The sequence below is a fragment of the Ranitomeya imitator genome, chromosome 3 (genome assembly GCF_032444005.1).
Source record: "Ranitomeya imitator isolate aRanImi1 chromosome 3, aRanImi1.pri, whole genome shotgun sequence".
NCBI classification, from domain to species: domain Eukaryota; kingdom Metazoa; phylum Chordata; class Amphibia; order Anura; family Dendrobatidae; genus Ranitomeya; species Ranitomeya imitator.
In genome coordinates, this window is record NC_091284.1 from 403009353 (window position 1) to 403023096 (window position 13744).

A 13744-nucleotide genomic window follows, 5' to 3' on the forward strand; every position below is an offset into this window, starting at 1 on the left:
GGATGTAGAGAGTGCCCAGAATGTGTTAAAGGGCGGACGGGTTGTGAGAAAGCAGAAGTAAAAAGAAATAAGAAGCAGATTGATATGATCAATGCATAATGTAGTATGACTGACCAAGAAGCATGATTGTATGAAAAACTTAGACAATGGCAGGAGACAGGTAAGGTGCATAACTGCCATTGTATAACTGTCACGCACTTTAAACTGTTGCACACGTGAAACCGCATGTGTCCTATCCCAGCCAGACTAAATATATATGAAATGGAGTGACTGCTAGCATCAGAAACCAAATGGCCACAATCAGCAATCAACCAATTAGCATAAGGCCAGAGCAGGCATTACTATGGAGGGTAAACCACCAATGCTGAACAAAGCCATAAAACAGTGGGAAGGAGGAAGAAAGAAAAAAAAAGTTTTGAACACTTTAAATCAGAAACCAAAAACAGAGGGAAAAAAATAAAAAATAAAAAAAACACAGGAGTGATGGATTAAAATACCCTGAGCAAAGCTTGCTAGATATGAGTCTGTTCACACTTGCAGTCAGCACACAAATGGATTTAAATAGAAATCAGTTCATAAAGTACATATTTAACAGGATAATATGTTTATTTTGCTCTTTATTTAAGAAGCCAAATTATCTGATGGTGGTGAATCACATCACTCTTTCTCTTAATGAAAAGAGCACTACAGTCATTAATAAATGGCTTGCAAACATATTAATGAATGCAAACCTTTATTATGGTAACGAATGGTGACAATAATATCAACTGCACGATCTCTGAATAAGCACATTATCTCACATTTTTCCATGTTGGTGACACTTGTAGTTCTCCTATGAAGATGTAGTGTGTTAAAATGGTAATATGCTGATTTTAAGAAATGGATCGTATATGCTTTCTATTAAGAAAGCACACTAAGTGCTTATATTTGCTAATATAAATGTGGCAATTCCTGATTTGTTAATATTACTGTTTTTTACAAAAATGAGAAAAATGTATAGTTTTAAGGTGGACACAAGTCTATTAAGTTGAACCTGTAACCTTCTTGTTAATCAGAAGGAAGGCGAACCCCCAGTAGACAGATGCACCCACAATGAGTATTCTGTGCGTTTTTGACACCTTCGATTTTAATTCCACAAAAAACGCAGCGTCTTTACAGTTCCTGCAAAGTGAATTGGACTTTTAAAAATCTCATGCCCACTATGATTTTCTCTATGCTATGTAATCTCTGACCTGCGGTATGTGTTTTTGACATACGCAATACTTCAATTTCTCTTGTGGCCTCTTTTTCCCATAGAGTCCAATCACAGAATCTTGTAACTATATCCAGTAATACTATATTTTTCAAGAAAGGCCTCCAGGTCTCCTTGAACTTTTTAATAAAAAAAAAACTATTTGGAACGAATAATTAGCAATTCTACTAGACATATTCTTACCTAGTAAATGTCTAGAAATCCACCAAGTTATTGAAGATGTTATTGGAAAGAATCCATAAGTGATTTATACAGTTATTTTTTTATTTTTTATATAATAAAATAACAATATAATAATATTTCAAGTTTTAATGATACTTCTGTGTAAGCAGAGTAAATAGAGTGTAAACTATGCTTGAGGGTATAGGTTATAACTTTAATCACTGTTTACCTAAAGGGAACCTGTCACCTGATTTCGGCTGCTCAAACTGGAGGTACCATGACTCAGAGCCTGGCGACACAATCGCAGTCAGGTATATTTTTTTTTCTCTGAAATGCTTTGGTGTTTTCAGAAAGAATAAACTTTAAAGAGACATTTTTTCCCAGCTGCTAGAGGTGATTGACAGGTGTCTTCCATAGCTAGAGACCTGTCAATCATCTGGAGCAATGCTGGAAAAATCTGGCAGCTGGCAAAGCTGGACTAGTCTCGAATAGTCTTAAGACTAGTCTCTTGTTTAGTCTTTTAGCTAATGTTTCAGCTTTAGTCAGATACCCCAGAAATTGAGATTTAACACTTTATACAATACTATTAGTCAATTTTAGTCGACTATGCTAGTGTACCTGATGTATATGGCTTAAAAACTGACACTGCCAGAAAAAAAGTTTAAAGAAGTGCAAAGTTGCATGTTGTTTTGTTTAATTGGTAACTAAAAGGGATCTGTCAGCAGGTTTTTGTTTTGTAAATTGAGAGTTGCATGCTATAGAATCAGAGAGCCTGATTCCAGTCATGTATCACTTACTCATCTGCTCAGTGCAGATTTGTTAAAATCCCTCTTTTCTCTGCTGTAGGTGTAGTAGTGCTCAAATAATGAGCTGTGTATAACCCCACCCACTCTCCTGATTGGCAGCTTCCTGGGTACACTGTACACTGACAGCAAGCTGCTAATCAGTGGTGGGGGCGGAGTTACGCGCATTGTCTGGACTGTCTGGCACATGACACCTAGTCTTGCAGTGGTGATCTCCTGCTGATAAAACATTGACTGTATTAAAACTACAGCAAGCTGTAGAGCAAATGGCAAATCACTGGAATCAGGCTTTCTGCCCCTACATTATGCTGCTCTTAGATTACATAGCAAAAACCTGCTGACAGATTCCCTTAGAACCTAATGGGGTAAGGAACGTGGGCTGAAAGTTGCCTCCTTTGTGAATTCTAAACTTTGGCTGTATCTGCTAATTTTTCAGCGAAATTTAAACTGCAATTGGGTGCTATACTCAACATGCTTTTAGTGCTTTTGTCTAATATATCCATAAATTGTCATAACCAAGTGCATGCTAAAAGAATATCCTGTTGTCATGCATTGCTGCTGTTTAATCATTTAAATACTGTTGTTAATTACTGACACCATTGCTGGAAGTTGATGTGACCTGCTGAAGGCCCCCATGGCTGCAATGTTAATCCTTTATAATGGGGTGCAGGGTTGAGTATGTCACCACGGAACGGACAGACCAACTGTTGAGGGGGATTTATTAACAGGAGTAAGATTCTCCTCGCAGGGAGAAAACGGGGTTAGTAGAGATAAAGCAAACAGTGTAACAATACACAGCAAGCTAACTGAAGCTATGAAACAGTTAAGCGGAATAGAAATGGTTAACGAGTGTTCTTGTAACTTATCAGTCCAGCGAGGTCCTGACTGGAGGGTTCTTATTCTAACGTGGGTACAGTCACCAGCAGCACTTGAAGATCCTGAATTCTCTCCTCTGTCTCCTGGGAACTGGAGACTCCAGGGTTAAATCTTTGCAGTCTTTTTCTCAGAGTGGAACTGGAAGCAGGAAGTAGCACAGTCACACTGCTGCATGAGTCTCTGTATGTTGGGCTGGCAGTCTCTCTGCAGTAGCAATGCTACACACACACTGAGCAGTTTACTTATCAGACTCAGGGGTCTTGGCTTGTCACTGCGGTCACCAAGGCTGCGCGCTCAGGTCACTGTCTCTGCACTGTCAGGGGAAAAGTCTTCTCTGATTACAGAGGCTTCTGAGTCCACACCCTCACATACAGCCTTCACTATGGTGGGTATCTCAGCCTCAGTGCCCTCACGGGGGAGAACTCTCTCGTGGGGAGCGTGGCGCTGCAGCCTACTTTCTCTCTCGCACTGTCCCCTCTGTCCTGCGTGCTCTGCTTTCCCGCTCTTTTCTGACCACACTCCTCTCTCTTCCTCTCCGCCCCCAGCAGTCACATGGTCTCCTCTGTCCAGGGTAGAAAATCCTCCTCCCAACAACTCAGCTGTCCGACTAAGTGGTTCCAGGTAAGGAGCAGGGAAAGCAACCTCCTTTGGGCTCGTCTTCCTCTTCACCCACTTACACCTTCTATGAAGCTGAACCTCTCTAGCTGGGTCTGATAGGAGAACTATAATAACACTATATACTACGATACTGTAATATCACAGTATTTACTTTGAGGGAGGGAACAATCACAGGCTCATGTTCTCCAAAAAGGGACTAAAAAATAAAAAATGTTGTAAAAACATTAAAAAAATAAAAAAATACAGTACAGACCAAAAGTTTGGACACACCTTCTCATTTAAAGATTTTTCCGTATTTTCATGACTATGAAAATTGTAAATTCACACTGAAGGCATCAAAACTTTGAATTAACACATGTGGAATTATATACTTAACAAAAAAGTGTGAAACAACTGAAATTATGTCTTATATTCTAGGTTCTTCAAAGTAGCCACCTTTTGCTTTGATGACTGCTTTGCACACTCTTGGCATTCTCTTGATGAGCTTCAAGAGGTAGTCACCGGAAATGGTTTTCACTTCACAGGTGTGCCCTGTTAGGTTTAATAAGTGGGACTTCTTGCCTTATAAATGGGGTTGGGACCATCAGTTGTGTTGTGCAGAAGTCTGGTGGATACACAGCTGATAGTCCTTCTGAATAGACTATTAGAATTTGTATTAAGGCAAGAAAAAAGGAGATAACCAGACTTGAACCCAATCAAGATGGTTTGAGGTGAGCTGGACTGCAGAGTGAAGGCAAAAGGGCCAACAAGTGCTAAGCATCTCTGGGAACTCCTTCAAGATTGTTGGAAGACCATTCCCGGTGACTACCTCCTGAAGCTCATCAAGAGAATGCCGAGAGTGTACAAAGCAGTCATCAAAGCAAAAGGTGGCTACTTTGAAGAACCTAGAATATAAGATATAATTTCAGTTGTTTCACACTTTTTTGTTAAGTATATAATTTCACATGTGTTAATTCATAGTTTTGATGCCTTCAGTCTGAATGTACAATTTTCTTAGTCATGAAAACACAGAAAAATCTTTAAATGAGAAGGTGTGTCCAAACTTTTGGTCTGTACTGTATAGAGAGAGGTAAACACCAAAAACCGCACTAGCAGCATAAACTTCCCATAAAAATAACTTTATTAGTACAAAACACATAAAATACTGTACAGCAGGTAATTGGACAACAGGGAAACGCAGGACACGCACCACATGTCGGTACATATGCCCGCAGGCTCAGAGCAGATTAGCTGCGACGGTATAGAAATACTAAAACAGGTATAAGCCATACACTGTGGGACCCATACTTAATAATATAGGGAATCAATGCCCCAGACAGCGCACATAGTAACATACCAGAATAACACCAGTGTATAGTAAGTATAACTACCTGATACCATACATAGCCAAAGACTCCGAGCACACCCGACGTACGTTTCGGAGCTACCTGCTCCTTCCTCAGGGGGCGTGGAAGATGTGCAGACAGCAGTTCATATATACAGCTAAAACCGGAAGTATCCGGTATAGAGCGTCATATGACGCGCCACCCAACGCCAGCGAAGCCGCGCACAGCGTCCGCATCACCAGCCGGGAGGAGACACGTGGGGCCCCACGTGATCACTCACCGCATAGCCATGCAAATGCTGGGCCCATGACAGGCAGTAGCGCGCATGCGCGGGACGGCCGGTATAGCGCGTCATATGACGCGCCGCCCATGACAAGACGGCCGATATCGTGCCGCCTATCACCCGGGAAGTTGCGCACAGCGTCCGCATCACCAGCCGGGAGGAGACGCGAGAAACCCCACGTGACCACCCACCACATAGCCATGGGAACGCTGGGCCGCACGACACACAATAGTGCGCATGCGTGAGACAGCCGCGGCCATATTGTATATGGGCAACAAACATGGCAAACACATGAATGCAATCATAAAATAGGGGACTACGACATATAACAAGAACAACTCGACAAGTACCGCGGATAAAGGAAAGAACTGAAGGTAAATAGACATCATGGAAACAGACTTATTCGGTACATATAACTATAGCACTGCATAATATACATGCACCATAATATGAAACAAATTTATACATATATAACATACAGATTATACAAGTATAGATACAACAATCAGTTTTGAAACAAAACAGGTGTATATCACATCAGTAGCAGATTAAAGCTTCACATGATGGACTCCATAGGGAAGCAGAAAGAAAGTCAGTATATCCATACTGACAGGATCCAACCTCCATCACACGAACCCATCTTCCAACAAAAATGATGTCTAAATATAAACAAAAAATAAAAATATTAAAAACAAAAACCAACAGGTAATGTGCGTGGCAAGGAGGTGCACAAGATGGTCAGTCACAAGTAGGGTGCAAAGGAGATATTCTCATTTAACCCTTTAGGACTGATGGTCTGAAGAGTCCAGATCCATCTAGTCTCTATCTGGGCTAGACGTTTGCTGAGATTACCCCCTCTGATGTTAATCTTCAAGAGATCAATGCCCCGGACTTTAAATCCGGAAGCATCGCACTGGTGGACTTCCCTAAAATGTCGTGGTATTGTCTTCAGGGTGGATGTGTCCGTGCAGGTGGCGGCAGCCAAAATTCCAAGAACGTGCTCTCTGATACGCACCTTAAGCTGGCGAGTCGTCAGCCCAATATAAATAAGCCCACACGGGCAGGTAGCATAATAAATTACGTAACTAGAGAGGCATGATATATTCTGTTTGATGTAAAAAGTCTTGGATCCCTCAGAATCTACGAACGAGGTACATTTCTCAACATTAGGACAGGCTACACACCTCCCGCACGGAACACATCCACCCCCAGGGCGCATAGAGTCCAAAAACGTAGAAACCGGTTTACTCACATAATGACTTTGTGTAAGATAGTCCCGAAGATTTTTGGCCCGACGAAAGGAAATTGCAGGACTATCTGGCAGAAATTTTCCAATAATGGGAACTTTCAAAATGGGCCAGGCATTGCTCAATGCCCTACGTACCTTAGCATGTTGGGGACTGAATGATGTCATAAACCTAACCTTATTGCCGCTTTTAGGTTGTCTAGATGTAGGATTGTACAACAGGTTATTGCGCAAAGAGTGTTTAGCACGAAAATAAGCGCGCTTAACACTCCGGCGGCTATATCCCCTAGCGAGAAAGCGTGATTTCAGTTCCTCCGCCCTCGCCTCAAAGTCCACATCAGTGGAACAGATACGACGAAGGCGGAGAAACTGACCCACAGGGACCGCTCTGACCACATGGCGCGGATGGCAAGACGAGGCGTGCAAAAGGGTGTTGGTGGCTGTCAATTTCCTAAAAATGTCAGTTTGTAAGAGGCCACATTCATCCTTGTAGATAGTTACATCAAGAAAGTCTATCCTCTCACTGTCCCACACCGGGGTAAGACGTATGTTTCGATCATTGTCATTTAAAGATGATACAAACTGGGCAAGGTCGATGGCCGTGCCCTGCCAGACGAAGAAGATATCATCAATGTAGCGTGTCCACAAAAGGACACGCTCCATTGATCCCTGTTCGTCCGACAGGAAGAGATCCCTCTCCCACAGCCCCAGGAACAAATTGGCATAGGCAGGCGCAAAAGCCGCCCCCATAGCCGTGCCCTGGAGCTGTAGGTTGAAGGATCCTTTGAAAACGAATAAAATTATGAGTGAGGGTGAACTCTAGTAACTCCAGGATGAGGTCCCTCAATGGTAAAGACAAGTTAGACATGCCCAAAAAATAACCCACTGCACGTAGGCCATCAGAATGACGAATGTTTGTATAGAGGGACTCAACATCCACGGAAGTCAAGAGAGTATCACCCTCAAAACACAGACCATCGACCCTGCGCAGTAGATCCCCAGTGTCCTTGAGGAAGGAAGGGAGATTACATACTAGAGGCTGTAGATAGAAATCGATCCACATGTTCACTTTTTCCAGAAAGTTCCCCCTCCCAGATACGATCGGTTTGCCGGGTGGTGGGATGACACCTTTATGAATTTTAGGTAGCAAATATAACGTGGGGATGGTGGGTTCCCTCATTTGTAGTGCCGAAGCCAGATCCTTGGAGACAACATCGTGGTCAATGGCTCTCTGCAGGATAGTCTCCAATTTCATAACAAAAGCAGACAGAGGGTTATATGTGAGTTTTTTGTAATTCACAACATTATTCAGTTGGCGAAACGCCTCATCTTCGTACATAGACGTAGGCCAGACCACGACGTTACCCCCCTTATCGGCCGGCTTCAGCACTACATCAGGGAGGTTCTGAAGAGACCTAAGACGGACTCTCTCTTCCCCAGTCAAATTGGCACCACCCCCAAATTTAGGAATTTTTCGTAAATCCTCCGTCACCACCCGTACAAACAGATCGATACTGGGACACAAAGTAAAAGGGGGGAACTTCTGAGAACGTGGCCGAATACATGGAGGGATCTTACCTCCTTTATTTTCGTGCTCAAGCGCCAGCTCCTCCAATATTCTTACCGCTTCCTGTTCCTCTTCTGTGGGGAAAAGACGTTCAAACTCATCATTGTAGAAGTGTCTTTTAAATAACAATGATCTGGCAAAAATATGCAAATCCTTTATAGTGGAGAAAGTATCGTACCCCGGTGTAGGAGAGAAAGACAGACCTCTACTTAAAATGGAAACATCCACCTCAGTAAGAGTATGACCACTAAGGTTAATCACCTTATTGTCTCTGCCACCCGCGCCAAACGACTCAGAGGGGCGTCTCCTGTAGGGATGGTATGCATGGTCACGCAGTCTCTGAGTATTATTCACACCCAATGAAGTAGCAGAGGAAATAGATGTCTCCGAATGGGCACTCAAGGAGGAAATAGACGTAGAGGATGATGCCTTTTGTAAATTAGAGTTCTTCATGTTTCTCCATAGATATACCCTCTTATTCTGATAATCCTTCCTATCTCTATTGAATTTAATGATCTGGTTATCTTGAATCTTCTTGACCAGCTGATCCAGCTGCTTATTCAGATCCAATTCAAATTGCTCAATCAAATTGGATGGACACCCCGTACGTATATCCTTATGCAGTTCATCAATAGATTTATCAAGTGTCTCAATGTTAGCAGCATTTTGGTTAATTAATAATTGCAAAAATATTTTAGAGCATGCATTGCATGCCTCTTCCCACTTCTCAATAGATTGTATATAGAGAGAGAGAGAGAGATTTTTTTTTAACACTACAATAAATGACATAAGGGGAAAAAAATTAAAACATCCGAAATGCTGTTTTTTGATCGTGGTTCTCCCTTTAAAAATGGAAATATAAAACATCATATGCATGCTCAAGATTCAGGACTGCAATTTCTGTTACATATTAGTTTAACAGGGGTTGTTTTTGGAGACAGAAGTCAGTCGGGGAAAGGCAAAGTTTATTTATTTGTGTCTCATGTATATATGCAGCTATGGATGAACAGTCTCTGAACCCCTGAAGACCCTAATATTTAAGTAACCCCCTGCATTTAAACATTACAGTTTATGTTTATTTTTATGGAGTTAGCAAGTTCGACCTGTATTCATGCAAACTTAAACTCAAACACATACACCTCAAATCTGGATATCAAATATTAGAATTAAACATTGACTTGCGGATTGACTCTAATTAATGTATTACCCTCAATTACAAAGCTACCCACTGTCTTTCGATCATTCAGATTTAATTATTAGCTACTAAAGGATCTTTTTTTTTCAATACTGTATACATAACTATTCTGCATTTGTTAATTGATTCAGCATTGCTCAATTTTACGATGTTAATATACCTGCAATTATAGGGAAGTGAGGAATGTGGAAGGCGGGGGGTTTAATGAATTGTTAATTAAATTAATTAAGAGCTGTGTCTCCCCAGAGGAGGCTGTTCATGAGTTGCTCAGGGTAAGTGTTGTGCTCTGGATACTGTATTATTCTGCAAGCAACTAGAAAGTTAACTCTTTCTCAGAAATTAACACTTTTCAGCTAGATGTACACCCTGTTTTTTTCTTAGCGGACCATTAGTGTGTTAGGCTGATTCTGTGGAATAATGAAAAAAAGGGAGAGAATAGACAATGCAGTCATATTCAGTGTAATATTATACCCTGTAAAGTAAAAAGAAATATTCAAGTTACACTGAACAAATTTGTGGCGGATCAAATTTCTTTTCCAGATTAAACTCTACTGTTGAATTCAGCAAGTTCATTTGTCACCACTCTATCTATCTATCTATCTATCTATCTATCTATCTATCTATCTATCTATCTATCTATCTATCTATCTATCTATCTACTGTATATTCATATATTTACATATCTGGGCAACAGGGTGCCTCATTGGCATTAACCTTGCTGGGGTTGTGGGTTCAAATCCACAATATCTGCAAGGAGTTAGTATGTTCTCTCCTTGTTTGTGTGAGTTTCCTTAATGTATTCTGTTTTTTTTCTCCCACTCCAAAGACATACTGATAGTGAATTTAGATTGTGATTTCTAGCAGATGTTAAAATATAAATTAAAGGGAACCTGTCACCTCGCTTTTGGCTATTAAACTGTTCCCAGTGTGGTGGAGTCGCTCTGAGTCAGTGTCTACATGACATGTGAGTGCGCACGCTATGCACGTCACTGTGTTCCCCTCCACTTTGCGCTCCCGCACATGCGCGCATCTGGCATTAATCTGGTGCTGTACACCAAAAGTCTGTGCGCATGCCGCGGGAGCAGATCGCACACGTGGGATTTGATACGTGGTTGCCATGACTTCGGGCCAATCACGGCAATGAAATGCAACGCTGTGGGCGTGCCTAATTTCCAAACTACTCTGCATGATCCATGACTGAAAAGATAGTCACCGCCCCTGTGACTGAAAGAAGATGTATGCGAGGGAATCCCCTAATGATATAAAGTATTTTTTAAGCTTAATACTTGGAGATTTTCTTTGACAGAAACATGTCAGTGATGCACACAGCCTCACTAACAGCACACTGGGACCAGTTCAAAACGAGGTGACCGATTCCCTTTAAGTTATTTTTCTTAGGAACATTGAAAGCTTCTTTTTTTGTCTTGATTCAATATTCAAAACAAAAGTTGAAGTATTTTAAGTCCTCCCTTTTTCTATTCTCCTGATAAAAGAGAAAACTCTTCAAACAATTGTATATAGCATAACTACCAATAAGCATGCAGTTACTTATTTCATATCTGCAATTACTCCTTGCAATAAACTTAACAAATAACATTTGTCTTTAGCCATAGGGGATTTTATACCAATTCATGACATTGGTCATGGGTTGAAGAATGTTGTTGGCATTTTTCTGTGTGTTGGCTATAAACCTGTGCATGCTTTATTCGATATGCAGCCTAGAACATAAATATTTAAATTAGTATATACCTTGAAATATTCTTTGAATGTTTTGTAGTTGATTAACTTTGTGAATATGCTGCATTATTTTTAAATTGTATTATAGTCCAAAGCTGCTTTCACAATTTTCCTGGATGTCTTTGTCTTTCCACAAGCTTGCTGTCAGTTACCTCCTGAAAAACATAGCTTAAGTCAATTAGTATCCGGTAAGGAATAAATGCATAGAAATGGCTACAGAATCAGACTACACAGGGTTTGTTTGTAGTCTGTAACCATGGAGACACATAACAGTTTGGATTTTTACAAATTTAAGGAATCTAACAAAAAATATATGCCTCTGTAAAATCAGAGATACAGTATATAAAAATACCATTGAGGGCTCTGCACCTATGTGTAAGTATAAAATACAGACTATTGCGTGAATCGTAAATTTGATTTTTTAACAATATACAAATCTGTTAAAATTATCAAGAAATGTCTAAATTGCATACACAGCCTAACTATCGTACTAAAGTTAGTTGTACATTGAAGAGGTTAAATATAATACGAGACCTGTTTATCATTCAGATAATCTGTAAAACCTGTTTGTTTCTCTCCTCTGGGTGTGATTACACATACCCATCCTAGCTGATTCGTCTGTATTCAAGTCAGTGTGCCCAGTAAGTAGTCATCATTAGAAGACAGATTAATTAGTGATAATTACCATGAATCTATAGAAGAAGAAAAAGGTTGGCGTGGGTCACACTTGATAACATCTTTTTTTTCTTATTATTTGTCATGTGTTTACTCCTTTCTGGTGTACTGTGCATGCCAATATGACATATATTACTACACATCTCAATAGAACATTTCTTCATACAACTTTAGTTATATGTGTACACATTGTAAATTGTAATACCAGTTCTGTTAAGCCTGATGGACAATGACTGTATATAGTAATATCAACATACAGAACTGTAGGCAATAGTGTTGAGCATTCCGATACCCCAAGTATCGGGTATCGGCCGATATTTGCGGTATCGGAATTCCGATACCGAGTTCCGATATTTTTGTGATATCGGGAATCGGTATCGGGATTTAGATTAATGTGTAAAATAAAGAATAAAAATAAAAAATATTGATATACTTACCCTCGGACGGGCCCTGGTTGTCACCGCTGCAATCGCCATGTTTTCCTTCCTATGAATGAGCTTGTTAAGTACCTTCGATTACGTCGCGGCTTGTGATTGGTCGCTGAGCGGTCATGTGACCGCTCACGCGACCAATCACAAGCCGCGACGTCATTGAAGGTTATTAACGCGCTCATTCTTAAGAATGAGCGCGTTAAGGACCTTCGATGACATCGCAGCTTGTGATTGGTCGCGTGAGCGGTCACATGACCGCTCAGCGACCAATCACAAGCCGCAACGTCATCGAAGGTCATTAAAGCGCTCATTCTTAGGAAGAAAAGCATGGCGATTGCAGTGGTGACAACCAGGGCCCGTCCGAGGGTAAGTATATCAATATTTTTTTTTTTTATTCTTTATTTTACACATTAATATGGATCCCAGGGCCTGCAGGAGAGTTTCCTCTCCTTCAGACCCTGTGAACCATTACGGATACCTTCCGATATTTGTGTCCCATTGACTTGTATTGGTATCGGATATCGGTATCGGCGATATCTGATATTTTTCGGATATCGGCCGATACCATCCGATACCGATACTTTCAAATATCGGACTGTATCGCTCAACACTAGTAGGCAATGTATATAACGTATGTCCTATAGATACACTCACAGTATCATAGTGCCCAGTTTCAAAGCAAAGACTGGAAATTATTTTTTTCAACAATGATTCTACAATTTCTAACTCTCAAAGTGATATTTAGCCCCAAATCCCAGAACACTAAATTGTCATGGCCTCTCTATGTTGGCATGAACAGCCAGGGTATATGTATAATAAAGAACTCTGGCTGGTAATCTCCAGCAGAGCGAGAAATACTTGATGTTGTTGACTAGTGAATTCATGACAGCGCTTAGCAGTAGCGCTTAAAGCAACAAAGTTTAATTTAACCACTTTAATTATATTAGTGGATATATGGGAAGCATTAACATTACTACCCAATTAAACGTGCAGTATGAAAGGTGACGCACCTTTTGTTAACTGTCATAGTTGGATCTCCTAGTTGTAAAAAAGTTAAGATAGTTGTGTTTTGGACTTTTTAGATGATTAGTTTTTTATGCAACTGAAAAATTAATTCCATTTACCTGAATAGGGATTGTTTCTACAGCAGGTGCACACGTCTCTGCAAGCCTCATTCGGCAATATCAAATAGTGTAATAAAATCTGTCAACTCAAGCAGATGTCCACAGACAGATTTCTGTGAGCCACACGGCTTACCATGGGCTTCTTTGTTTTTGTTTTTTTTTGCTCTTTATAAAGAGATCTGACTTTTGTTGCAAAGGTCCATGGGTTGCATCCACAGAAGTTCATGTCAGGTGGCAAGAGTTGTAATAACTGTTGTAAAGATTATGTATGACGATTTCCTTCAAGCAGCTCGATCCAGCTACACCCAAAGATCTTCAGGCTCGCGTCGACTCGTCACTCTTCCCAGAATGCACCATAAATATGCAAATTATCATCCTTGAGATTCAATTTCAGGTATGACGATTTCCTTCAAGCAGCTCCATGCAGCTACATCCAAAGAACTTCAGACT

The 13744-nt window shown here is 40.7% G+C and overlaps 1 long non-coding RNA gene across 4 annotated transcripts in view; it reads right to left on the minus strand.

Moving 5' to 3' along the window:
- Positions 1 to 651: 651 nt before the first annotated feature.
- LOC138670080 (uncharacterized) overlaps positions 652 to 13744 on the minus strand; it is a 36221-nt gene continuing 23128 nt past the window's right edge. The window contains exons 3-5 of one of the 4 annotated variants that reach the window (XR_011319292.1): positions 11077 to 11219; positions 8144 to 8206; positions 4825 to 5978 (exon numbers count right to left, since the gene is read on the minus strand). This is a non-coding gene — a long non-coding RNA (uncharacterized lncRNA). Of the gene's footprint in view, positions 3232 to 4824; positions 5979 to 8143; positions 8207 to 8875; positions 8975 to 11076; positions 11220 to 13744 lie in introns of those variants that run through there. The other 3 variants (XR_011319295.1, XR_011319293.1, XR_011319294.1) reach the window with 3 other exon arrangements.